The 22,107-nt window shown below is 45.5% G+C and overlaps 1 long non-coding RNA gene across 3 annotated transcripts; it reads right to left on the bottom strand.

Moving 5' to 3' along the window:
- Positions 1-992: 992 nt before the first annotated feature.
- LOC133219015 (uncharacterized) lies at positions 993-4,886 on the bottom strand. Of its 3 annotated transcripts, none has more exons than XR_009727332.1 (2): positions 4,227-4,886; positions 993-2,539 (listed from the first exon to the last, which is right to left on the bottom strand). It is a non-coding gene; the product is annotated as an uncharacterized LOC133219015 (long non-coding RNA). The 3 variants fall into 3 exon arrangements; XR_009727331.1 differs by having other exon boundaries at positions 4,480-4,886; XR_009727330.1 differs by lacking the exon at positions 4,227-4,886 and adding an exon at positions 2,802-4,212.
- Positions 4,887-22,107: the final 17,221 nt, after the last annotated feature.

Raw genomic sequence — 22,107 nt, 5'->3', positions numbered from 1 at the left:
GTGAGGTCCTGCTAACATGCATGCTCCTTCTCGAGCAGCCCGTGTCTGTTTGTGTCGCTGATCCACAGATTAATGATAAGCTTATGCTTGTAGTAGCTGCCCTGTTGCACTGCTGCCAGGAGACAGCATGTAGGGAAGGAGGTGTCCCTCATGCTCTAATGGCATATACTCACCGCAGGCATTTGTGTAAGGGAGGTGATTCTGGAAGTGCAAGGAATCACACGATTCCGGCACAAATGTTTCCAGAACATGTTGCTCTTCCTGCATTTTTTCTGAAAGGGAAAACGAGAAAGGTAGAAGGAGGCTTCCAGCCACCCCCATTAGCTTTTGCAAACAAATTGTCCAACAAATGCATCCTTTTTGCAGCATGAATTTTGCATACAGGGTGCATTAAGTTCATCGGCATGCCCTGTTCATACCTGCCTGGCAAGGAATTAGGGCAAAAAAAGGAGAAACATGTAAAAATGTTACCCCAGATTTGTCAGTAAACAGGTTATTAGGAGTCATGGCTAATGATGTTCTCTAACGGGTCTGTTATCCAGCCTTAATGGCATTGTCTCTGTGCGTGGCCACCATAGGAAAAAAAAAATTGTTCTATTTTTTCCTGTTCAGACATTATCCACACACATTCCCTAACATTTGATGGGTCTGTAGAGTATGAGGCTGTTCCAAATGGCTGCAGAAGCCCTTCTGAGATTAATTGATCTGTGTGAATATTTATTTTCTAGCAGTGACGCCGTTCCCGTGATGCATGCAATCATCTGTGGCAGTTAGGCTGCTTAGCATGACAGGACCCTAAGTAATGACCAAGAGAAGACAAGAAAATACAGATGTAGGGCTGGAGCAGAGGAAGGAGGAGAGGCAGGGTGACCACTGTGGTTTAAACACCCCCAGTTGTGAAGAGGTCATGGCTTCTCCTACCTGTCTCACCTTTTCTTTCACAGTGTGGTGACTACAGCCACCACAACCCTGGTAAGTAGGTAACACCAGCAGAGGGAATCAGTAGTTTTTATTCACTAAAATATGTGGTTTTGGTTGTTTTTTTTTTTTTTAAAGCTGTAGTCACACAGCTGTAGTCTGGACTCCCACGTTTCAGCTGTTCCCTCTGTCCACAGGCAGAAGTAATGCGTCACTTTCTGAATTGTTCCTTTAAAAAAATCAAAACCAGTTAATCAACAGCAGCAGTAATGCGGAGTGGAAACGATCGGCTCAGCTCCAGGCAGGAGAGACAGCATCGCCCCTACAACTGGCACCAGGTAATAGCAGCGATGCTCAGCGCTGTTTTCGGCATGCATCATCCCCTCAACCCCAGAGGGATGAGGCTGCCTCCCTACCAGCACCCAGCACTGCTGCAGTGCACCAGCCGTGGCTTCACAGCACCCTAGTCTGCCTGGGCACCAAATGGGGCTGATTCTGTTAAAGTTTAAGAGAGATTCAAAACACAGCATTTTCAAGCAGGCTGCTGCAGGCCCCTGGAGCTGCGGCTCGGCCACAGACAAGGCAGGAAAATGCTGTGTTCCCTGGCAAGACGCACAGGATTTCCTGCAGCAGGTCAAGAAAACATACCTTCCCATTGTCCCCACCATGTCACGGGGAGTCCTTGTGCTCCGCTGGGGACAATGTCGATTCCTACCCTGGCAACCAAGGAAAACAAGGAAGGTTGTTTGGCATTTTACACGAAGCTGCTGCCTGCCCTCCCTCACCAGAAAGGCCAGGCACTGGGAGACACGACCTTCCTCATGGCCGCTAATGAACGTCCCTTACCAGCCGTTGGTTGGCTGCAGGGGTGGAAAATCTGTGGCAGCCCAAGGGAAAAAACGCTGTATTTAAGACAAACATGTCTAGGGGGAGGCAGGGAAGAGCCGTGCTGACTCCTGCCCTCCGCAGGAGCAGCAGGCAGGCTGATGGGCAGCAGGGCACAGCAGGGTGCGAGGCCAGGTTGGGAGGCCATGGAGGGCAAGGGGGGTGTCCAGCAATGAAGGTCTGTCCCAGAGCTGTGAGGCCACTTCAGGAGCCCCCTCTCACCACCCTGCAGCATGCCTGCAGCCAGGCTCGACTGACATTCCTCCATCAGCCCCAGGTCAACTGTAGAGTGCATTTGGCATTTCCCTGTCCTGATGTTCGGTTATTCCCCATTATTGCTGCATTTTTCCTCCTCTAAAAGCATTTTAACATTGAAAGAACAGTCATAAAGAAGTAACTTCAGTCTTACATTCTTGCAAACCTTGGGGACTGAGTCTTTTAATGGTTGTTGAATGCACAGAACGGCTACATGCCACGCTGGACCTCAGAAATGTAGAACAGATCTCACTAGAGCACATCTCCAAAGCATTCCAAATCCAGGCTCCATCAGCACAGGCTGGATCCTGACCTTCTTTGGAGCGCTATGATGGAGGTCAGGAAAGTCTCAGCTTTGCTGCCGCTGGGCTGAACACTTCCAGGATTAAAGGCATTATTTGTTTCCTGTAATGATTTTGTGAACCTGTGTTTCCTTTTTATCACATCACCAAACCAGCAAGTGCAGGATGAGACAGAGCACCTGGAAGGCAGTGGCAAAGATTATAAGAAACTGAGCATTTTACTGCAGCTTAAAATGAAGGAATTCTCACTGTAACCTCTTAGAATAAGGTTGTCTCAAACACACACGGAAAAAAGTATAAATCAACTTATTGTTAACAGTAACACAGATATGGTTTTGTTTTTACACTGATAGTGAGAAAATGTCTGAAAAGTTGACTTGGATAAAAAAATATCAAAATGTAAGAGCTGAAAAAACACACACCCAGTGCATAGGACATTACCTCTAGACTCAAGAAATGACATTTCAGTTTGCAGACCCAAACTGCCACGGAACAGAGCTGTGTACAGAAACTGGTAGTGTTTGGCAAGGTCCATGGAGGGTATAGTGTAGAAAGCTGCCCATTCAAAGAAAGGGAAAAGGGGCACAGATAAAAAGATTTCAAGCATATTCTACTGTTAGGTAAATGAAAGAGTTGAAGAGTGTTTGTCCAGGAAGGGGAACATGTGTCTTTAAATTTATTGTAGATAAATGGGCAGAGGGAATAGCAGCCAAGATTTCCTTGTCTGAGAGGCTGAAGCTAATACTGTCATCTGTGGTTAAGACCCATTTGTCAAACAGAGTATGCTGAGAATAAAGAAAATCAAGTCTCCGTTCCCTTTTTAATTTGACTTAATTACCCGTAATTCCCCTTACTGAAATAAAGGCATTTTCAATTGCAGGACACATTTCTGTGCCCTTACTTTCGCTAATGCAAATACATGGCTCTGCATGCAGGGAGAGCAAAAGCTGAACAAATGTGCCGCAAAAGCAAGATGCTCCAGTACACTCACCTCCTTCCTTGGGAGAGGAGGACAGAACAAACAGCACGTGGCAGATGTTAGCCACACAGTTCAGTGCCCTACTGGGAGGCACGCAAATACTACCACGATACACAGGCTGGGAGAAGCTACCTAGGAGAACACAGCGCACTTGTATGTATGTCGTATTTGCCCCTCCGTAGCTGGGAGGAGGCATGCACTCATAGCACGGCATGGAGTACATAACACAATTATAATTGGGTGCAATATGTTCACAGTGTTTAAAAAACGTTATCTTAAAAAACTGAGTGCCACGTTCAGATGGCTTGAATTCCCCATGAGCCCCTGTGCCTACTGCTTCCTACTGGCTGCTTCTGGTCCTTCAGTGGTGCCCAGCCAAGAGGAAACTTCAGGGCACAGATGGAGTTCAGGCTAGACAGTCCATAACCTTCACTGGATCCCGCTGGCATCCTGTGGTGCGAAACCTGCATCCCAGAATTACTTGGAGCTGTCGTCCTCCCGAACCCGATGAGCACACTTGCCTAAAATAGTTGCTTGCAAAGGTGTGGCGAGGCCAGCCTCGGGGCTCGCAGAGTTGCTGAGGGGGACTGTGAGCCTCAGAATATCCTTGTAATTCATCTGTAATGTTAAACTTTAAATAACCGCCTTCCTCTTTCATTCCTTTCTACCTCGGCTAAGAAATGCAACACGCACTGTGTAAAGGGACTGTCACCAGCTGTTAATAAGAAAGCAGCTTTAGCTTCTCTCCGCTTCTCTTGTTCACACGTAGACAGTGTTGGAAATCAGTGAAAACGGGTGTAGCCCCTCTGCTACCGCCACCGCCACCTCCCACAAAGAGAGCAAGTGAGAAAGGGAAGAGGAAAGGTTGAAGAAATGGGCTGACCTACTTAGGTACTGCGAAGGACGAGCATGCGGGCGCTGAGTGCTGGGATGTCTGTGCGCGTTTGTTCTGGGCACCTACTGTTACCCTGGCATCCCTCCAAACAAATGGCTTTACACCCAATTCCAAAACAGCTCCTTCCTCCTCCTCTTCAAAATATGCCCTCCCCACCGTGCACGCTCTCCCTGTGATCCTTGCCGCCTTGGTTTCAAAACGGCCGCTTCCCCAAGCAGGCAGCCAGGCCCTGTCTTCTCACCCACCTGTTAATACCTGGCCTCCTGTTTGTCACATGGCAGCTCTGGGCTCTCGACCAGGATCCCCCCCTGCTCCTGTGCCGCAGCCACTGCTTCCGGCATGGGCCACCTGTCCCTCCTGTCTCAGCTGAGAAAGGACAGGACCTAACTGCAGGGTAGGTGGCTGTCAGCAGAGGACCCTGCTTGCGAGGAGTGGCTTCCAGAAGCAGGAAGGAGAGAGGAGGCAGTTCTCCTTGCTCTTGGGAGCCCTGACTCAGACCCCTTCCCGTGTGTCACACGCTGCCCCCTCCCCTCCGCTGGCTCCGAGCCCCCGAGTGGCATCACTCGAACCCTGCGACTTAGCCAGCCTGAAAATTATACCCACTGGGATCTGGCCAGTTTGCAAAGCTTAATATTGGTGATTGCAAGGTGGGATCAGCGCGTTCAGGCGACACAAAGATTGCATTATAAACCCGTTTGGATTTAGATGGCGGATGATCCTTTTGCTCTTCAGACAGTATTTCTGGCAATTCAGAGCAGTTACAATTGCTCGTCAGAACAACCGAAAGTGCTTCCCTGGCAGCACGGCATATCTTACTGAGAGACTGGAAGAACCTTCTTTGGTTTCTATATAAAACCCACTGATGACTCATATAGGATTCAGAAATTGTCTTGGAGATAAATAGGAAGATAAACTGCAGATCTAGAGAGTGAAGCTTGAGTCACAGAGCTGGAACCAGGATCAGAAGGCAAACTTCCACAAAGTTTGGGGTCTTAGGGAGACAAACAGGGGCTTGTTTGCATTTTTCACATAAACATCACATTTGTCATTTCTTATTTCTCCTTTTCTTCTCACTTCCTCACTGGATGTGTTGTAGAATATGAGGGGTCTTGTAGTTCCTTTTGTCTACTTCCTCTACCACATTTTGTCTTGCTTCACACCAGTGATGTCTCAGAGGCAATTAAAAGAGGTTCCACTTAGTTCCACAGTGCCACATCAGCTTTGGTCCCTTACCAAAGACTACGTAATGATGTTACACGCACAAACTGCAGTGGAAGTTCATTACTAAGGGTGGAAAATCAAGCACTGAGAAACTAGAAAAGGCCACTGCTAGGCTGCCTTGTGGAGCCTCAGTTTGGCCCCTCTGTGCACACACACATTATGGCAGTCTTTAATTACATGAGCATAATCCTGCACTGCGTGTCCCACAGAACCCCTGCCTCCTCCAGCTCATGGAGCAGGTGGTGCTTGCTTAATGAGCAGCTATTTATATTGGGTCTGTGCTCAGCACAAGACCCTGTGTCTTGTTCACGGAGCACTGCTCAGACCCTGATGTGAAGATGGAGGATTCACTTTCCTGCTGGCTGTTCCGGTGTACTTACCACTGTTGTACCACTGGGCTTTGTTTTCACAACACCTTAAGTAGATGTGGAGGTGGAATTATTCCTGTTTATAGATGTTGGATTGCACAGGACAGTGAGAAGGGTCCAGTTCTTTGATGTGACCCCTGTGGGGCTCCTGGGCTTTCTGTGCTCCACATGTGGGATGCCACCTGCATGTGTGGAGCTCATGCTCAGGACTTCTACACAAAAGACTGTAGTAGGCAATCTTACTATCCACTGTGGAAAATCTTTCCATGATTTGACTTACACCATGTAGGATCTTCTGGAGCCTCATGGGATTTCCTTTGTATACAAATATTTACCAGAAATAATAGTGGGGAAGACATTATAACTTGGTAATTTATAATGCCTTTTGTTTGGTTGCTCTTGCCCTTCCATTTGCACTTTTCCCTCTAAGGGATGGCTCCTTTTTGCCTCACACACAGAATGAGTTGTCAGACAAATTGCCCGTTTTCCTAATTGTGAGGGCTTGACCTGTTGACCATATAATGACCTGAGTATTCTCACACACCCTTCTTGGTGTCATTGCAAACTTTTACTCCCTGTTTTCCTCACGTTTCTTATCACCCTGATGTATTAGCCTTTCTCAAGTGTCAAGTATATGTCCCTGTAGTACACAGGGAATACTGGTTTTGGTGTATTGAGTACAGTCAGGTCACAAAAAATGTCCCTAAGCAGCCACCAACTTCCAGTCCATTGATCTTCACACATCATAAGGAAGTCCAGACTGGAATTCCTTCATGTTGGCTGCCATGTCTCTTGTGTTAAAGGAGTCTCATCTACAGTGCTCTCCTGTGAACGCATTTATCCAAATTGGAAATCCATTGGGATGCCCCATAATAGTACAGTTCTTTACAGATGCTGTAGGAAAGTCATTGAGAAATGCACTCTGCTGGTCACAGTTGGTCTGCCCATTCCTCTTCATACTTTGGCCAGTTCTGTTTCCTGCCCTCTAAATGATTTATGCCCCAGCCTCTTTGCTCCCTATTCTTGCTTTCCTGTTTCTCTTTCCTTCTAGACTTTCTCACTAGACTCAGTCCCTCCTTGATAGCTTGCTCTCTGACTTATGGTCTATACCTTTTTTCTCACACTGGCCAACAGGACTAGTTAAGCTTTCCTGAGCTTTTTGTCCAGTTCTGGCACTCGTCTTCATCACCACTCTGGCACTTCTTGTTCCTAGGCCATCTTCTATAACCACTTCCTTACCACATTTGTCTTCCTTTTCCCAGTCCTGTTCTCCACCTCCAGTCTGATCATCCCCTGCGATCCAGGCTTCCTCCTGCCCGAGCTCCACAGACGATCCCGTTGTCTGACCACAGAATCTCTGCTGTGTTCACTCCATTACTGTTGCTTCCTGTCCTGGCTCCCTTTCCCAGCCTATTTGTCCAGCCAATCCCAACCCCAATAGGTTTTGCTCTCCTAGCTCCAGTGTTAATAGGCCCCTTGCTTCAGTCTTTCCATCCCTTTCCTATTTATTCCAGTTGTGATCTTCTCTGCATTTGAAGCCTCCAACTTGAACAACCCTTACCATGAGTGTCCCTGACTGAGCAGAAACTACTCAAGGTTTTGTGATCTGCAGTCCTGATTTATCAGAGACCTTGACAGAGCCTCTGCCCACCCCTCTGGAAGCTGGGTGAGTGGCAACCTGGTCAATAACCAATACAAGATCTTGGACATGTTTGCAGGTCCACAGAAATAACATAACCTGAGAGTATCATACAGGTATAGCCCCGTAGACTACAGATATGGCCCCTCTTCTCAGTGCTGGCTCTAACTCTACCTAGAGTAGCTATTACAGTGAAACACTGGCTTCTATCCCACAATGCTGGCCTTAGGTGTGCTATTATTTCAGGTACAGGTACATGTTCAGTCTCCATTGTCTCTTGGAGTTACTGATGAGATGGAGCGTGCTCCATGACAGTGGCATTCTTGGGGGCTTTATCTGTTAACATCTATAGGGTTTCCACTGAGCACCTATCAAGTGAGATTCCCCCCCCCCCCCCCAAGCATGTGTTGGCCAAATTAGGTGGACTTTCAGAAAGATGGTACAAGGCATATTGCTGAAGTTGAGGCCAATCCCCTGCCAGATTTCAAGCCTTGCTTCAAAGCATGGGAATGCTACAATGATTCTAAGAAAAAGTTGTCAGAACATTTAAATTTGGGCAAAACAACATATTTTTCCAAACCTCATTCTTGGAAAGGCTAAAGCTGATCAATCAGAAATTAAAACAACAACAACAACAAAAACAAAAAACAAAACAAACTAAAAACCCCACAAACCCCAAATAAAAACCCCAACCCAAAAACCCCAAACCCAACAAAAAAAAACCAATCAATCAACCTGAACGATATGGTAAACTTAATCATTAACGTTTGGCACAGCTGTAAGCTGCCACAACCATGGTCTTGTAATACAAAGCTGTGGGCAGTTTTTATAATGAACAGCAACCCCAAATCACTTCTAACATTATTATCATTCCCTTTCGGTTTTGGTATGTGTCTGTCTTTCCCTGTTGTTTACAAGTTAAACCGGATTTTCACGCATCCTTAAAGACCTTGTAAGGTTAACACTTCACATTAAAATACACAATGGAAATAGATACCATGCTCTTACTTTCAAAAACCAAAATCAAAGTTACAAACCAAAAAAGAACACTGGGAATGTGCTGTTTTTCATTCCACAAGCACACCTCACAAATGTCAGACTTCTTTGCTGTACGATCAATAAGTGAGGTGTAGAAAATCACTAAATATTTTTCATCCTGTTCTGAGTAAACATCCAAACAGTGACTTATTTTCATGGAAATGCACAGGAGTGTCTCCTTGGCTCCAGAACGGATTGCCACATCCAAGACAGCTAAAAAAGAGAAATTTCAAAAATGGAGAAGTTTTATGGGAACCAGTTTTGTGCAGACACCTACGGGCCCGTTATCACTCAGCAGTCACTAACTGAAAGGGTCCCGCTCTTAAAACAAGTGCCACCAATGACAGCATTACAACCGTGTTGCTGTATCTGGCCTCTCATGATGCAGGGTGTTACCACTTGGTGCCTTGCCGTGGACATTGTACAGCCAGGACTTCATTGACTTGGAAGTGGCATTTCCTGGGCAGAGAACTGAATTATAATTTCTGATTTACTAACTGCATTTTTTACTCTTCTCTCAGTGACTTTTCTCCTCAATACAAAGCATGCATTCAGATACCTTTCTGAGACTCGTCTCCTCTGGCTTCCCCAGTGCAGCAGAACCACTTATTTTCCTTCGCAAGATGGCCGAGCTCTGTGGAAACCCTATTAAATGGTTTTAGAAGCAACACGAAATAATGTAGAAATCATCTGTGGAAAATTGCGAAGGGTGGAAACGGTGTCGTCATCTATTAGCAACGCTCAAAAATAAAATAAAATAGCTCCACAGGGCTTTTCCAATATTTGTGGAGTGGCACGCCTCCAAAGCACACTCAGTAAGGACAGGGTGCTTTTGGAAAGCGTATTTGCATGCACCCAGACATGCAAGCACACACACAGAAACACATGGGTTGCAGGCACAGAGCTATTTTGCTGGCTTGGGAGAAGTCAAGTGTTGGAGGACACTAGTCAATAAGCTGCTGCCTGATGCTGAGCTGAATAATGTTTCTCAGTTCTTCTGTTCCAGGGGTGGGTCACAGCCAGGAAGAGCAGTCCTGCTCTGTCCTCTGCTCCCCTGCCACTGCCCAGCAGGGCAGGCAGGACCACAACGGCCAGGACCAGCATCCCCCATGGGAGACACTGCACTGTGCCAGCAATGAGGTGGAGATTATGCTGGCCTCCTGGAGGGGAAAGCAGTGACTGGAATGAGCTCATGCCCCAGGGCAAAACCCACTGGGGAGAGCTTTAATCAAAGAATAATATTCACAAAAATTCAGGAAACGGGGTATCATACTGAACAGAGACATCCCAAGTGCAGTGCTTGCTGATGACAGTCTCCATAGATAAATCTGGTATGCCCCACTCACTTCTCATTATGTTTGTATTAGACCTTCACTGAGGAAAGTTGCAGTTGTAACCAGCTTAGTTACTCATTTCCTCCCCAGCCCCCTTAGCACGAGTAATGAGCACGCTGAGGCACGGAAACAGGTAGACAAAAGATGACAGAATTCCCTGAGATTTAAATGGCACATAAATATTTAGTGTTTGATTTATGCAGTGTTGATGTTATTTGTCAATTGCTTTATTAAAGCCTAGAAACTTTGAGAGGATGTGGTAGATGGAAAAAAGGAAAGTATTCCCTCTGATGCTGGAAATAAGGAAGTCAGAAGTCTACAGGTTGTGGATGACAGAACTGCTCTGCTGTGTCTCTGATCCCTGTGGAAGCTGCTGCTCTCCTCTAGGTTCACAGCCCGAAGGATCAGAAACGATCTGCACCTTTCAACAGGCGGATAGAGCTGTACAAAGCCTCTCCACATAAAACCTGCTGGATCAGGAGTTGTGTTTCTTTCTCCTCCCCCGTCCCCAACCTAGAGACAACATAGCTGCGAGGACGTTGATCTACCAGTAAAGGCAAGGGTGAGCTCAGCCGCACATCATTTGCCAAGTGGGTGACTGTGCCTGCGTGCATGGAGCTGAGTCAGTGCGAGGGCATCTTTTGCTGTGGCCTGGAGGAGTGGAGCAGAGGGGCCAGCACCACCACAGCCGCAGAGAGTTTGCGGTGGTTTCGTAGTCAGTAGCCACTGCACCAGTCATCTCTGCATATTTTAAAAATGACAGGCAGTTTGGGCATCTGCTTACATCAATATTCTGTAAATACAAGGATAAATCGGTAGCCCAAAACAGTGAGAAAGCTTTGCATAGGTTCTGTTTTGAATGCTATTTATTACACAGCATGATATACACAGAACTCTTATTCATGTCAGTGGGAGTTTTATGCAAACATGGAAAGCAGAATGTGGCTCCAAATTGTAACTTGATTTGCTGTAGACAGGCCTTTCTGCATGCAAGGCTGCGAAGGCAAGTTCTCCTCTTCACACAAAAAAGGTGCAGAGCCAGCGTAATAGGAAGGCTGCGGTAAAGTGCGGAAAGGTCCTGCTGCCTGGTATGGTTTTACACCAAATCACCCATCACCAACAGCAATGAAGAGAAAGAGAGAAGGGAGCAATACTGGGAAATATGCATAGCTAAAATGCTTCCCTACCGAATTTGGTTATATTCAAATTTGCAACTGATTGTTTTGAAGAGATAAGTGTATTTCTAGAAATGGGATATTATTATGGAGAGACAGTAAATTCTCTGTAGATGACAAAGTACTTAGATTGCTGGTAAAAAGCAATTTCTATCCCCCTGGCATCATCTAACCTAAAATGACTGACCTGAATAATCATAGGTTTATGGGTTTATAGATTTACTCTTTTCCTAGGTGTTTTGCTGTGCTTTTAAAAATAGTGTCAAGAAAACCTGCCTTCCTGACAACATGAACGTTTTAAAGTAAGGCTACGCTTTTTTCTGATACCTTATCTAAATTTTTTGTTGCCCTAAGAGTTAGAAACCTTATTTACACTGGCCTTCTTACCCACTGACTTTTGGCAGTGACTGCCACTCTGAATTTTCATGGTACTGTAGTGACACTGAAATCTGAAATGTCAGGAGAATATATACCTTAAGTGTACCTTAAAGTAGACAAATCTTGCTACACATGGAAACAAGTGGCCATGGGGTTTGTGTAACTTGGAGTTCGCAGATGAAGGAACACTGTCCATGGGAAAACCCAGATGCTTTAACAATACAGCATTAGTGCTGTATAGCATTACAGCACTGATAAATATCAGCCACTGAAGGCTTGGACATATTTATCACCCAGAACTCCTTCTGTGATCGCAACCGACACAAATAAACTCCTGCAGAGCACATAAGCTATGCACAGAACAGACTTTTTTCCCTTTTTTTTTTTGCTCAGAGTAATGACGTTCTCCCTTCACAGGCAAGATTTACCAAGAGATTTTTGAAGAAAATGTAGAGGAAGGAATCCCTAAAAAATTGTATATCAAATGCTTCATTAACACACTTGGGCTGTAAACGCAGATATGTACTATAAGGGAAAAAAAAAGTCTCCTATGTTGAGTCTATTTCATATTCAGTTTGGGAATTCTAAGCTAAGACAAAGTTTTCAAGATATTTCAAATTATACTCAAAAGATTCAGCCTCAGAACTCTCTGAACCTGAACTCTGCTCACTGCTGATGGCAGTATGCCCCATATATCACTACAGAGAGCAGTGAACCCCGTGTACCTAGTGCTGAGGACACTACCAGTTCAAGATACCATGGTACATTTTGGCTAGAAAACCCTTCTAATTACAGCGAACTGCCTCCTAGATTTGCAGTCTACAACATGCCTCATGTGTCATACGTGGGCCGATCAGCAGGAAAGTAGCTTTGCAGAAAAGGACCTGGGGTATCTGGTTGACACCAAGTTGAACATGAGCTATCGGCATGCCCCTGCTGCAAAGGCGGCTGAGGATATCATAAGAAGTGCTGCCGTGAGGTCAGGAGAGGTGATCCTTCCTTTCTACTCAGTGCCTGTAAGGCCACACCTGGAGTGCTGTGTTCAGGTCCTCATTGTAATAAGATGGAGTTACTGGAGACAGTCAAGTAAATGGCCATAAAGATGATTAAAGATTGGGAGCAGCTCTCCTATCTCTCTCTTATGAGAAAAGCCTGAAAGAGCTAGGGCAGTTCGGCCTGGAGAACAGAAGGCTCAGAGGGGTTTCTCATCAATGTGTATAAGAATGTGAAGGGAGGGTGTAAAAAAGATGGAGCCAGGCTATTTTCAGTGTGGTGTCCAGTGACAGGAACACAGGCAGTGGGCACAAACTGGAACTGTGGAGGTTCTGTCTGAACATCAGGAAGCACTTTTTCACTATGGAGGTGACCCTTAAGCACTGGCACAGGTTGCACAGCGAGGTGGTGAAGCCTTCCTTCATCCTTAGAGATACTCAAAAGCTGTCTGGACATTGTCCTGGGCTGCTTGAGCCAGTGGGGGTTGGATACGATCACCTCCAGAGATCTCCTCTGATTCAAGCATTTTGTGATTCTGTGATACTATTGAATGTACTGAGCAGCAAATTTAAGCCTACTGACTAGTCCTTTCCCCAGATCCCTTTCTCAGGCCTATCCAGATACCTCTGAGCAGTGTGTACCACACCAAAAGCAACTTCCCTTTATCAAATATACTATCTTGCAATTAAACCACTGTCCTGATTTTACCTTTTAAACAAATTATGAGCAAGCAGTCTAGCATTTATAAACACCAAAACAATTAGACAGATTTGGATCTTTCATGTTGTAAACAGAGTATATGCATGCTATAAGGACACCTATCGTAACACTCCTGATGGAATCATCTGTGATCACAGAGATGTATTTTATTATGGTACAATATAGGTGAGTTAGCATGTGGGGGCTCACTCATTTTTTTAAATGTGTACTGCTTGCTTTTTTAAAACCTTTACTTTCCACTTCAAAATCTTGACTTAAAAGAAAATCTTGATTTGAAATCTTAATTTGAAATGTCAGGGTTTTTCAGTATTTGATCTGGTTTTGCTAATTCATCTTCATTTTCTGACCAGAAGTAACTAATTTAACTAGTACTGCTATTTATTTTAGTAACTGATTTACAGCTGGTGCAACCTGGTGGGGCTGCTTGTGCCAACGGCATGATGGTTATGTCTGCAGCAGAAAACCTGGCATCACTGCTTGTCCTGAGGAGTAAGGAATCCAGTTTGGAAAATCATAGCTTTTCTAACCTCTACCCACAAATCCAGCCTCTCATGCACACATTAAACCTCATTCGTTTTAGATATGACCTGGAAACGTGCCAGTCCTGCTCCTGCAGCACCATGTGTACCAGCAGGTCTGACCCACACAAGAATTTGCTGGGGAAGCATCGCATGGCTGCTGGAAAGAGGGAAATGGAGAAATCCAGATGGGATGAGTATGCTAGGGATGGGGAAAAAGGGGCATGAAGGGAGCACCCTCATGAGGAGGGGAAGCTCCCACCTCCACCCCCCCCAAGCTTTCACCTCTGTGTTCATGTGTCCTGTGAGTGATTTTCAGTGCACGTAGCATTCCTCATTCAAATCTCTCACTGAGGCAAGTCATTGCCAAAAAGACCCCCGCCCCCCCCCTCCAGGAGACTTCAGTCCTTCCTCACATCATATATTAGCACCTCAGATCTCCTGCATTACTGCTCAGACTAAATGTGCATTTAAAAAGAAAGAAAAAAACCCCACACATTGCAATCTTCCTGTGAAAAAGAATCACAAACATGAAGATAACACCCCAGCCCCGGCTGTCGGGAAACAGTCTTGGTTTGGGGGGGTTTGCTAACTCGTCCTCCCTGTGGTGGCCGAGCCACCTCAGTGTGCAGGCAGCGGAGCGTGTGGAGCCCACTGCGGAGCACAGCCCTGCTCCTGGTGTCACCGCTACAATAGCCGGCTCGTTAAATAACTGCAGCACTTGGAGGTACACGGAGTGCTCGGTGACCCTCGTAATTTCTCATTTCTTCCCTCAGATGGAGTGGTCGGCAAGTTGTGCTGATGGTAGTAGCCTGAAAGATGTAGGAGCTCTCGGATGATCTCTGCAAGATGTGCTTTCACTTACCCATGTGCATCTCTTTGTTTCTGAATTTAAAATGTGGTACATCTGAGTGAGGAAAACTAGGTTTCTATGCAGGCTGCTTCTTTTTCTGCTCAGAAGTAAAAGATGTCAAAATATGCTTTCTGAGCAAACCTCCTTAGAGGCAGGAGGCTTTCTCTACTCATCGGAAAAGGTCAGAATGACCGAATTGGAGTAAAAATCCCAGAATGGTGGGGAGGAGGGTATCATTATTTTTTACAGATGGCATGTCTGAGCAGCGTTTGGCTTTGGTTCCTGGACCAATGCAGCATGTTCTTGCTGCCGGTAGTGGCAAATCCAGCTTACTAGAGATGGGGGTGCTGCAAGACACTCCTAAAGTCTCCCTGGGAGTATTGCCTCCTTTGGGTCATGTGGCCCCTTCTCCAACCCCAAATCTGCCATGTGTCAAAGCTAATAGCAAACACTGAAGGGGTTATTGAGGAAAACCGGAAAGGTTTTCTGTGGGAATGCTGAGCAGGAATCCCAGAAGTGCACCAAAGAGTTTTCAGTCTGAGCACCTGTGTCCCTTAGGCATCTTTGAAAGCTTTATCTGTAGTTTTCCTGCTCTAGGGCTGGTCCCTGGCAATGCAGTATCTAACTGGAATTCTTTTTTGCAGGGATTTCTCTGTCTTTATCTCCTAGGATTTCTCATTGCAAGTATCTAGAGGTGCATGTAGCCCAGGACATGTGATGGGAAAGGGCTCTGCGTATTTGGGGGTTTTGTGGAGCATGAGTGTAATAATCCAGGTGATGCAACAGTGCCTCTGACTTCTGACTCTGGTACTTCTTTCTTGGAGAAATGACTAACCCTCTCAGTGTCCTGGACTGCACACTGTGAGTGGTGCCATGTACTTGCCCTCCTCTGTAGAGTGACCCCAGCAGAGTTGGAGAAAATTTCAAAAGCAGCAGAGTTTTTCATTGTCTTGGAGATGCACAGATAGGAGAAGAGAGCTTGTGGGTGCTGGGAAGGCTCAGTATGTCACAGCTTGCTTGTTTCCTCAGATAGAAGCTATACAGCACTGGAAGCTCAAATGACACAAGAGGGGAAGGGGGAACCTATGAAGTCAACGCCATGAAACCCAGCAGCTGGGTGGTGGTGAGGGAGACTTCCTCACCTTTGTGTCTGGGAGTAGGACAAAGCAGTCCTGGTGACAGCCTGGAGCCAAGCAACCCACAGCAAGCTGTCCCGTGGGCAGCACCAGTAGCAAGCAAGCTACGTTACTGCAGCCAGGTAAACAACCAGGTAGGCTTCTATGCACACCCAGACTGCTCATTTGGTTGCTGTCTAGACAGCAGTGTCCCAGCATCTCCTACTGCTGTGCCTTCCTGCCCCTCTTCTACACGTTTGCTCCCCAACTTCCACATTGTGAAGGGCTGAGCGCTGCTTGCTCCTTGCCTGCTACCCACTTATGCTCCATTTGCCCCTGAGGACACCAGCTCAAACATCAGCTGGAGGGAGAAACTTGATAGCAGGAGAGAAAATGAGCAGTTTCCACAGACCCCCACTTAAAGGTGGTTACAGCAATTTTCATGCACTGCTGGTTGAGACACGAGTTAGCTGCTACATTGGCAAGGCAAACCTACGGACTGTTCATGCCCCTTGGGCACGACCCCGGCCCCATGTCAAACCTCGCTTACACATGTGTGAAGCAGAAGTGCTTCGTGGCAGGCAGTGCAGTCACACAGGCCTAAGTGAGATGAGAACCAGACTCGCCTTTTTAGTAGCCTCTAAATGCTGCTGTATCCAAATGAACCTTTTCACTCTGGGGGATGTACAGCACTGGGCAGCAAAAACATGAGATTAACTTGTAAGGCAGAGGTCTAGCTGTCCCAGGGAAGACATGCAGGTATTGGTGTAGGTAGCAGGTGCCCAAATCTGCACTGGCAATATTCTCTAGAAAATGCAAACGAACCCTAAAATTCCAGGTCAGTATCTTGTGGAAGGGACCCCCCTCCTCTCCCAGCGGTTTCCATTTCATTTTTTGAATTATTAAAAGATCAAATGTTGGAATGCTGGATAGCCTGAATTCATTTGTCAGATCACGAAGTACTCATAACATTTCTCAGCCTTAATAACACATCTGCTCTTAAAATGTGGTCTCTTGGTAATAGCTGGCTGAAAGTGTCTGAATTTAGGGATTATTTGAGACAACAGATTTCCTTCTATTTGGAATTGAATGAGGCATCTGCTCCCTCACCGTCAGCTTTGTGGGATATTCTCAAGGCAATCATAAAAGGGCAGATCATTTTGTACATTATGAGAAAGAAAAAAGACCTCTGTTGGCAATTATGAGACTTGGAAGGGTGAATTAGGGACCTGCAAAGGTACCACTTTGTGTCCAAAAAATCTAGCTACTCCATTCATTCTCCCCTCTGTGTAGAGTGGGGATGCAGATTTATCTGATGAGCAGAGAGGGAAGGGGCAATTCTCCTGTCAAAGCCAATGTTAGTAAAAGAGAAAGAGAATGAAAATGAGTCCAGAATGGATGTACGCCCTCCATCTTAGATAGCTGACCCAACAACATATTAGAGAGATTAGGACTCAGGATGGAGAGCAAGGCATGGATCCCTTGGAGGATTGAAGGAAATTTTGCCAATATTTATGCCAGTTTGCTACGTTGGAAAACCAGGACAAGAAAATGAATGCTTGCAAATTATTTAACACATATTCATCATCAGAATCTCCTCCCACATATCTGTGGGATATGATTAATGAAGAAGTAAAAACAAAAGCAATTGAAGCTGAGGAGGCACTACTTTGCACTTTGCAGGTATATCATTCATTTCTAGATGTGAAACATTACAGACAGCACCCAGATGATGCTGTTTGCCAAGCTAGTACGGATGCACACTCTGAATTGCCTCCTCTGCCGAACATGCCAGGTGAATGCACACAGATAACATATATACATAAATTCACACGCACTCAGGTCTATGTGCATCTATAGACAGCATGTGTATGCACTCACATGCATACACACATCTATACATATAGATGTATAGATGTGTATATATATCGTAGTCAAGTGACGCAAACTGCTGCAGCTGGAAATAACACTGTCTGCTCATGAAAAGACAGGCATGTATTTAGACTTATTTATGTGGTAGGAAATGTGTTCAAGGGATGTGAGCTGCCTCAAAGCCTTTGTCAGAAGAGAAGGGAGCAATCTGTGAGACACCTTGGCTGCATTTGGGTCTGGGAGTAATTATTTACTGTAAGACTGCTCGTGGCATGAAATACCTGGAGGGGGAACTCCTGCTGCAGGATGGGATTTAGGCAGGTGGGAACGTGTGCGCCATGGCCTCACGGTGCTGTGCAGGAGTCCCCAGTGTGTGCTGGGAAAGGCTTTTTGTGTTGGAAGGAGGTGAGCTGCCCCGTCTGTTTTACCTGAGACGGGCAGAAGAAGGCGCCTGACACTGGGCTTTTGTGTGCAGATGTATTTATAAGAATATGTATCCTGAGTCTGGAGAGGCTGCTGAACCTTAAGAGAGTTTGCCAATTATTGTGTGCTTTCCAGTACCTGTATAGATGCCCAAAGACTGACCGAGGAGCCTTGTGTGAGGATTGTTTTTGAAAACCTTGGCTCTTCATTATGAATGGCTGAAATACTTGAATAAAACATGAGGACCTTCCAGCTACCTGCCCCAACCTCAGCACCGGTGCCATAAGCATTACAACTACCTCTGTAAAATAGGGTGAGGCAGAATGTATGTTGTGCTTTCCTATCCTCGAGAGTGTTTTGCACCTTTGCACAGTCTAATGTACACAGGGCTCTCTTGGAGATAAAGAGGTCGTGGCTGGGCTTTCTACCCTGGGCAGGTAGCATTGCTGTTGGGTCAGAGCAGGCTTTCAGCTCACAGCTGGCTCAGGGAGAAGGAGCAAATGCAAATGCACTGGATAAAACATAATACCCCACAGGTCAGTGAGCATTGCGCATCCTGCTCTACGGCTGCGCCGCAAAGTACAAGTCTGCTCCTGTTCTCAACCCAAGAGACATGCTCTTTAGCGAAAGCTGTAGAGGCTTATGCCATGAAGGTCTGCAGTGCAATCCCCAGCCTTGGCAGGGATGCCTGGCAGCACCAATGCCACCACGATCCTCCCTGTGTACTCCCAAGCTGCAGGCAGGAGCCTAGCTGCACGGGGCAGAGACCAGAGCTGGGCTTTTAGCACACCAGTCCTTAGGGTGAGGGCAGCATCTTTAGCTATGGGGGTTTCAGTTGGAGACAGCTCCGCTTCAAAGGCAGAGTTTTAGCACTTTGATTGAGGCAGCATCAATTCTTCATGTTTTATATTAAATATTGCAATTTATATTAGGAGAGGTGTTTGAAGTTTCTGAATTTCCCCTTGGCCACCTTTAAATCTCATTTCTAATCCCTTAGCCCCTTTAATGAAGTTCTTGGTAGTTTACGTTGTTATTAAACCTCTGTTTGGGGAATATAATTTTAATCCTCATTATATGCCAAATATAGGTATCAAATATTCATTGTGTAATTGCAATTAAAAAATATAACTCCCCAAAGGATCTTTTATATTAATTTAAATTACGCTGCACTTACATTATGGTGGAAATAATCTGTACTGCTGAAAATGTCTCCATTGAAGTAATGTCTGTAGTTACAGCTAGAACACCTCCTTGTTTTGGTTAAATCCTGTTCTATGACATTGTAGTCATAGAATGTCATAGAATTACAGTATTATTATATTTGAAACCCCTCCCCCCCCCTTTGTACTTTAAAGAAACAGTTGAAATCACTGATTTTGCTTTCAATGTGAGCAAAAGCAAAGTAATTAATCCAGGCAGCTTTTTCATGCATTTGACAGAGCTTCATGTCACATGAACTGTTTTCTTTTTACAATCAGAAAGACAGACTCTTTACTCCTGAAAAGCCCTTGCAAATACCAAGAAAGTAAGCAAGAAAAATCCCCGTATAACAAATTGAAAGACCTCAAAGTACGATGTTTACCATTTCCGACTTAATAATGGGAAAAAAATAAATTGTATTAGGTATCATGGGTTGAAGCACATTTGCAGTGGATTTCAATTAAGTAAACTGCTGGCAGTTTATAAGGTTATTCATTTAAGCTAGTGCTTGTGGATAATAATACCAAATTAGCTGTAATATATCTCTTTATCCTTACACTGAACACTCTTCACAAGAAATAAAAAGGTTTTTTGAAGTCTTTAGATGACAAATGTTATATTTACAGATGGTGATGTCTGTATTTAAAAGCTGCGTTAACTGGCATCATCTCCAAGCAGAGATGTTTAGGCAGAGCCAAGCTTACTGTTATGTAGCAGGTCAATTACAAAGAAGGGACTCCAGCCCTAACCTTGGGAGTCAATACTCTGATCAGCCAGTACAACTGGGTGGATTAGCAAGACCTATCCCTAGCTTGCAGTCTGCATTGACATGATGGGATATTTTTATTTAAACATTAGGGAGAAAGCAGAAAAAGTCACATTTCTGCTTGCCCCCATAGACTTTTCCTTTTCTTACAGCCGTAGCAAGTATTAAGTGGAGAAACTGTCAGGCTAAAATAGAATTAGTATTAAAATAAATTCTAAATCCCACAACACCTGGTGGAAATTCATATGCAAATTTCTGCAAACCCAAATGGGAGGGCCAGGTGCAAGTTTTCAAACTCCAGCTTGTCCCTGTTTTAAGCCTGATCCCCAAATGTGAGGGATGGGAGAGCGGACAGGAATGGGAAGAAGTTTTGGCATGGTGGAGGAACTAGAGGGTTCCCCACTCTTTCTGTCTAACAGCCTGCTGTGGTCTCTCAGGAGAGCAAGCTTCCCAGCAGTGTCTCTAAAGAGCACAACTGCTCAGGGTTACTTGGGTGTCACAAGCAAATGGTGTTTGGAGAGCGTTTGGAGACTCTTGTCAAGAAGATGTAACAGGGTAGTCTTTAGAGTGGCAGCTGCTCCCAAAACCATAGTGGGAGTATTTGAACAACAGTGGGAGAAAGACTTTCTTTTGTTGTAGTAAAAGGAAGGAGAAGGAAGTAAAGTCAAATGGAGTGCAGGCATGAATGCCATGTCCATGACTCCTCGCATCCTATAAAGACTGATGGCAGCAGTCTGGCTAAAAAGGGGCTTGAAGCCTCTTGTGATCCCTGGCACCAGTTTTGGTTGCTCCTCAGGCTTTCAGCTCTGAACTTGCTGGGTGTTCTCTGTGTTAGAACATGGCCTTCCAGTCCTGCAGTTGGACCTGGCACAACACACTGATAGTAGGGGTTTCGCCTCCAGTGTTTCATACCCAGGAAGTCTTATTGCCTTTCATATGTCATCTCCCCTCTTTCTACTGTGTGCAGTTTGTGTGTCACCAGTCCTTATCTTGCTTTCCTGTCCACCCACAAGGCAGCTAGGGCCAGGGGACTCCTTTTCATCGAGTCTTGGTAAGCAAATCCAGGTGGTACCAGGGAGTGAATTGCAGGCCACTGCAGGCAGGGCAAGGGCTATGAAGCTCCCTGCCTACGTGGTGATTCTCCTCAAGTCTAACAAGTAGGAAAGTCATCTTTAGTTCAATGCTGGGTGCTCTTTGCCCAGACCATTACTGCCAGACCATGTGAGGCAGTTTGCAAGTATCAGCAGTGCTACTAATTGAGGAAGGGGGGAAGGTTGGGGCCTCTCTACTCTTCATATGATTGAAGACCCTAAATAGCAATTCACCCATCACTGAGATAACCTGCAATGGGGTGAGTCACAGCTCTTAACAAGGTGTCCTATGCCTCCCCTTCCTTCCAGAGCCCTGGCTGAAGGTGGTACCATTGTGGTTCTGCTGGCAACAGCCCCATTTGACTTGCAATTTAGCAGTAAGATGGTCTCTGGGTCTCTGTCCTCCTGGGCAGACCCATGCCATGCTGGTGTCTGTGGACTCCCCACCTGTAGGATTCAACCCATGGAGTCAGGCAGAGCTGGGTTTATAGTGATGGTCCCGGGAAGCATATTGCTGGGAAGCTCAGGAGCATGGGGACATTCCTTAACTAGCAAGACTCAACATCCCTCTCTCAGAGGGCTGGGTCTTTGCTTTTAAATAATGGGCACTGCAGGTTCACTGGCCAAAATAGCACCCACATTCCCTTTACCTGCAGGTATCTTATCTCCATCCCCATCCCTAATCCCATCCACAGACAAGCATTGTTAGTACTTTAAGAATTAATCACATGCTGTTTGAAAAAAAATCTTGACATTTGCATTTCAAAACTCTTACCAATTCTAAACATTTATTCTACAAAACTTGGAAAGATTGTAGTTCTGTTTCAAATTATTCCAGCACCGTGGGCATTGCCACAGAATGTAAAATTACAGAACATATGAGACTGAAACCTGACACCCGTTCTTCCCTGTTGTGAAGTGTTGTTGATGAAAAATATACTAGTTTGAAGGGAAAAAAAAATTACGTAGGAGCATGACCTATTCCCAAAGCAGCTAGCCAAATTTACTCTTGTTTCAGAGGGAGCTGGGTATGTAAATAGAGGAGGGGACCCTTCTTCAAATATGATTAAATCAATTTAAAATGGTAAGAAAACATGAAATAGCTGCTACAGAATAATCTCCTGATGCTCCTGTGAAAAAGTTCAGTGTTAGCAGGAAAGAAAAAGGGC

Source organism: Neopsephotus bourkii, unplaced genomic scaffold, assembly GCF_033783945.1.
Source record: "Neopsephotus bourkii isolate Nb327-2 ecotype Australia unplaced genomic scaffold, CSIRO-AGI_Nbou_v1 NB_1292, whole genome shotgun sequence".
Lineage (NCBI taxonomy): Eukaryota > Metazoa > Chordata > Aves > Psittaciformes > Psittacidae > Neopsephotus > Neopsephotus bourkii.
Note: the sequence above shows the minus strand (reverse complement) of the source record. Positions and strands in the feature narration are given on the sequence as shown.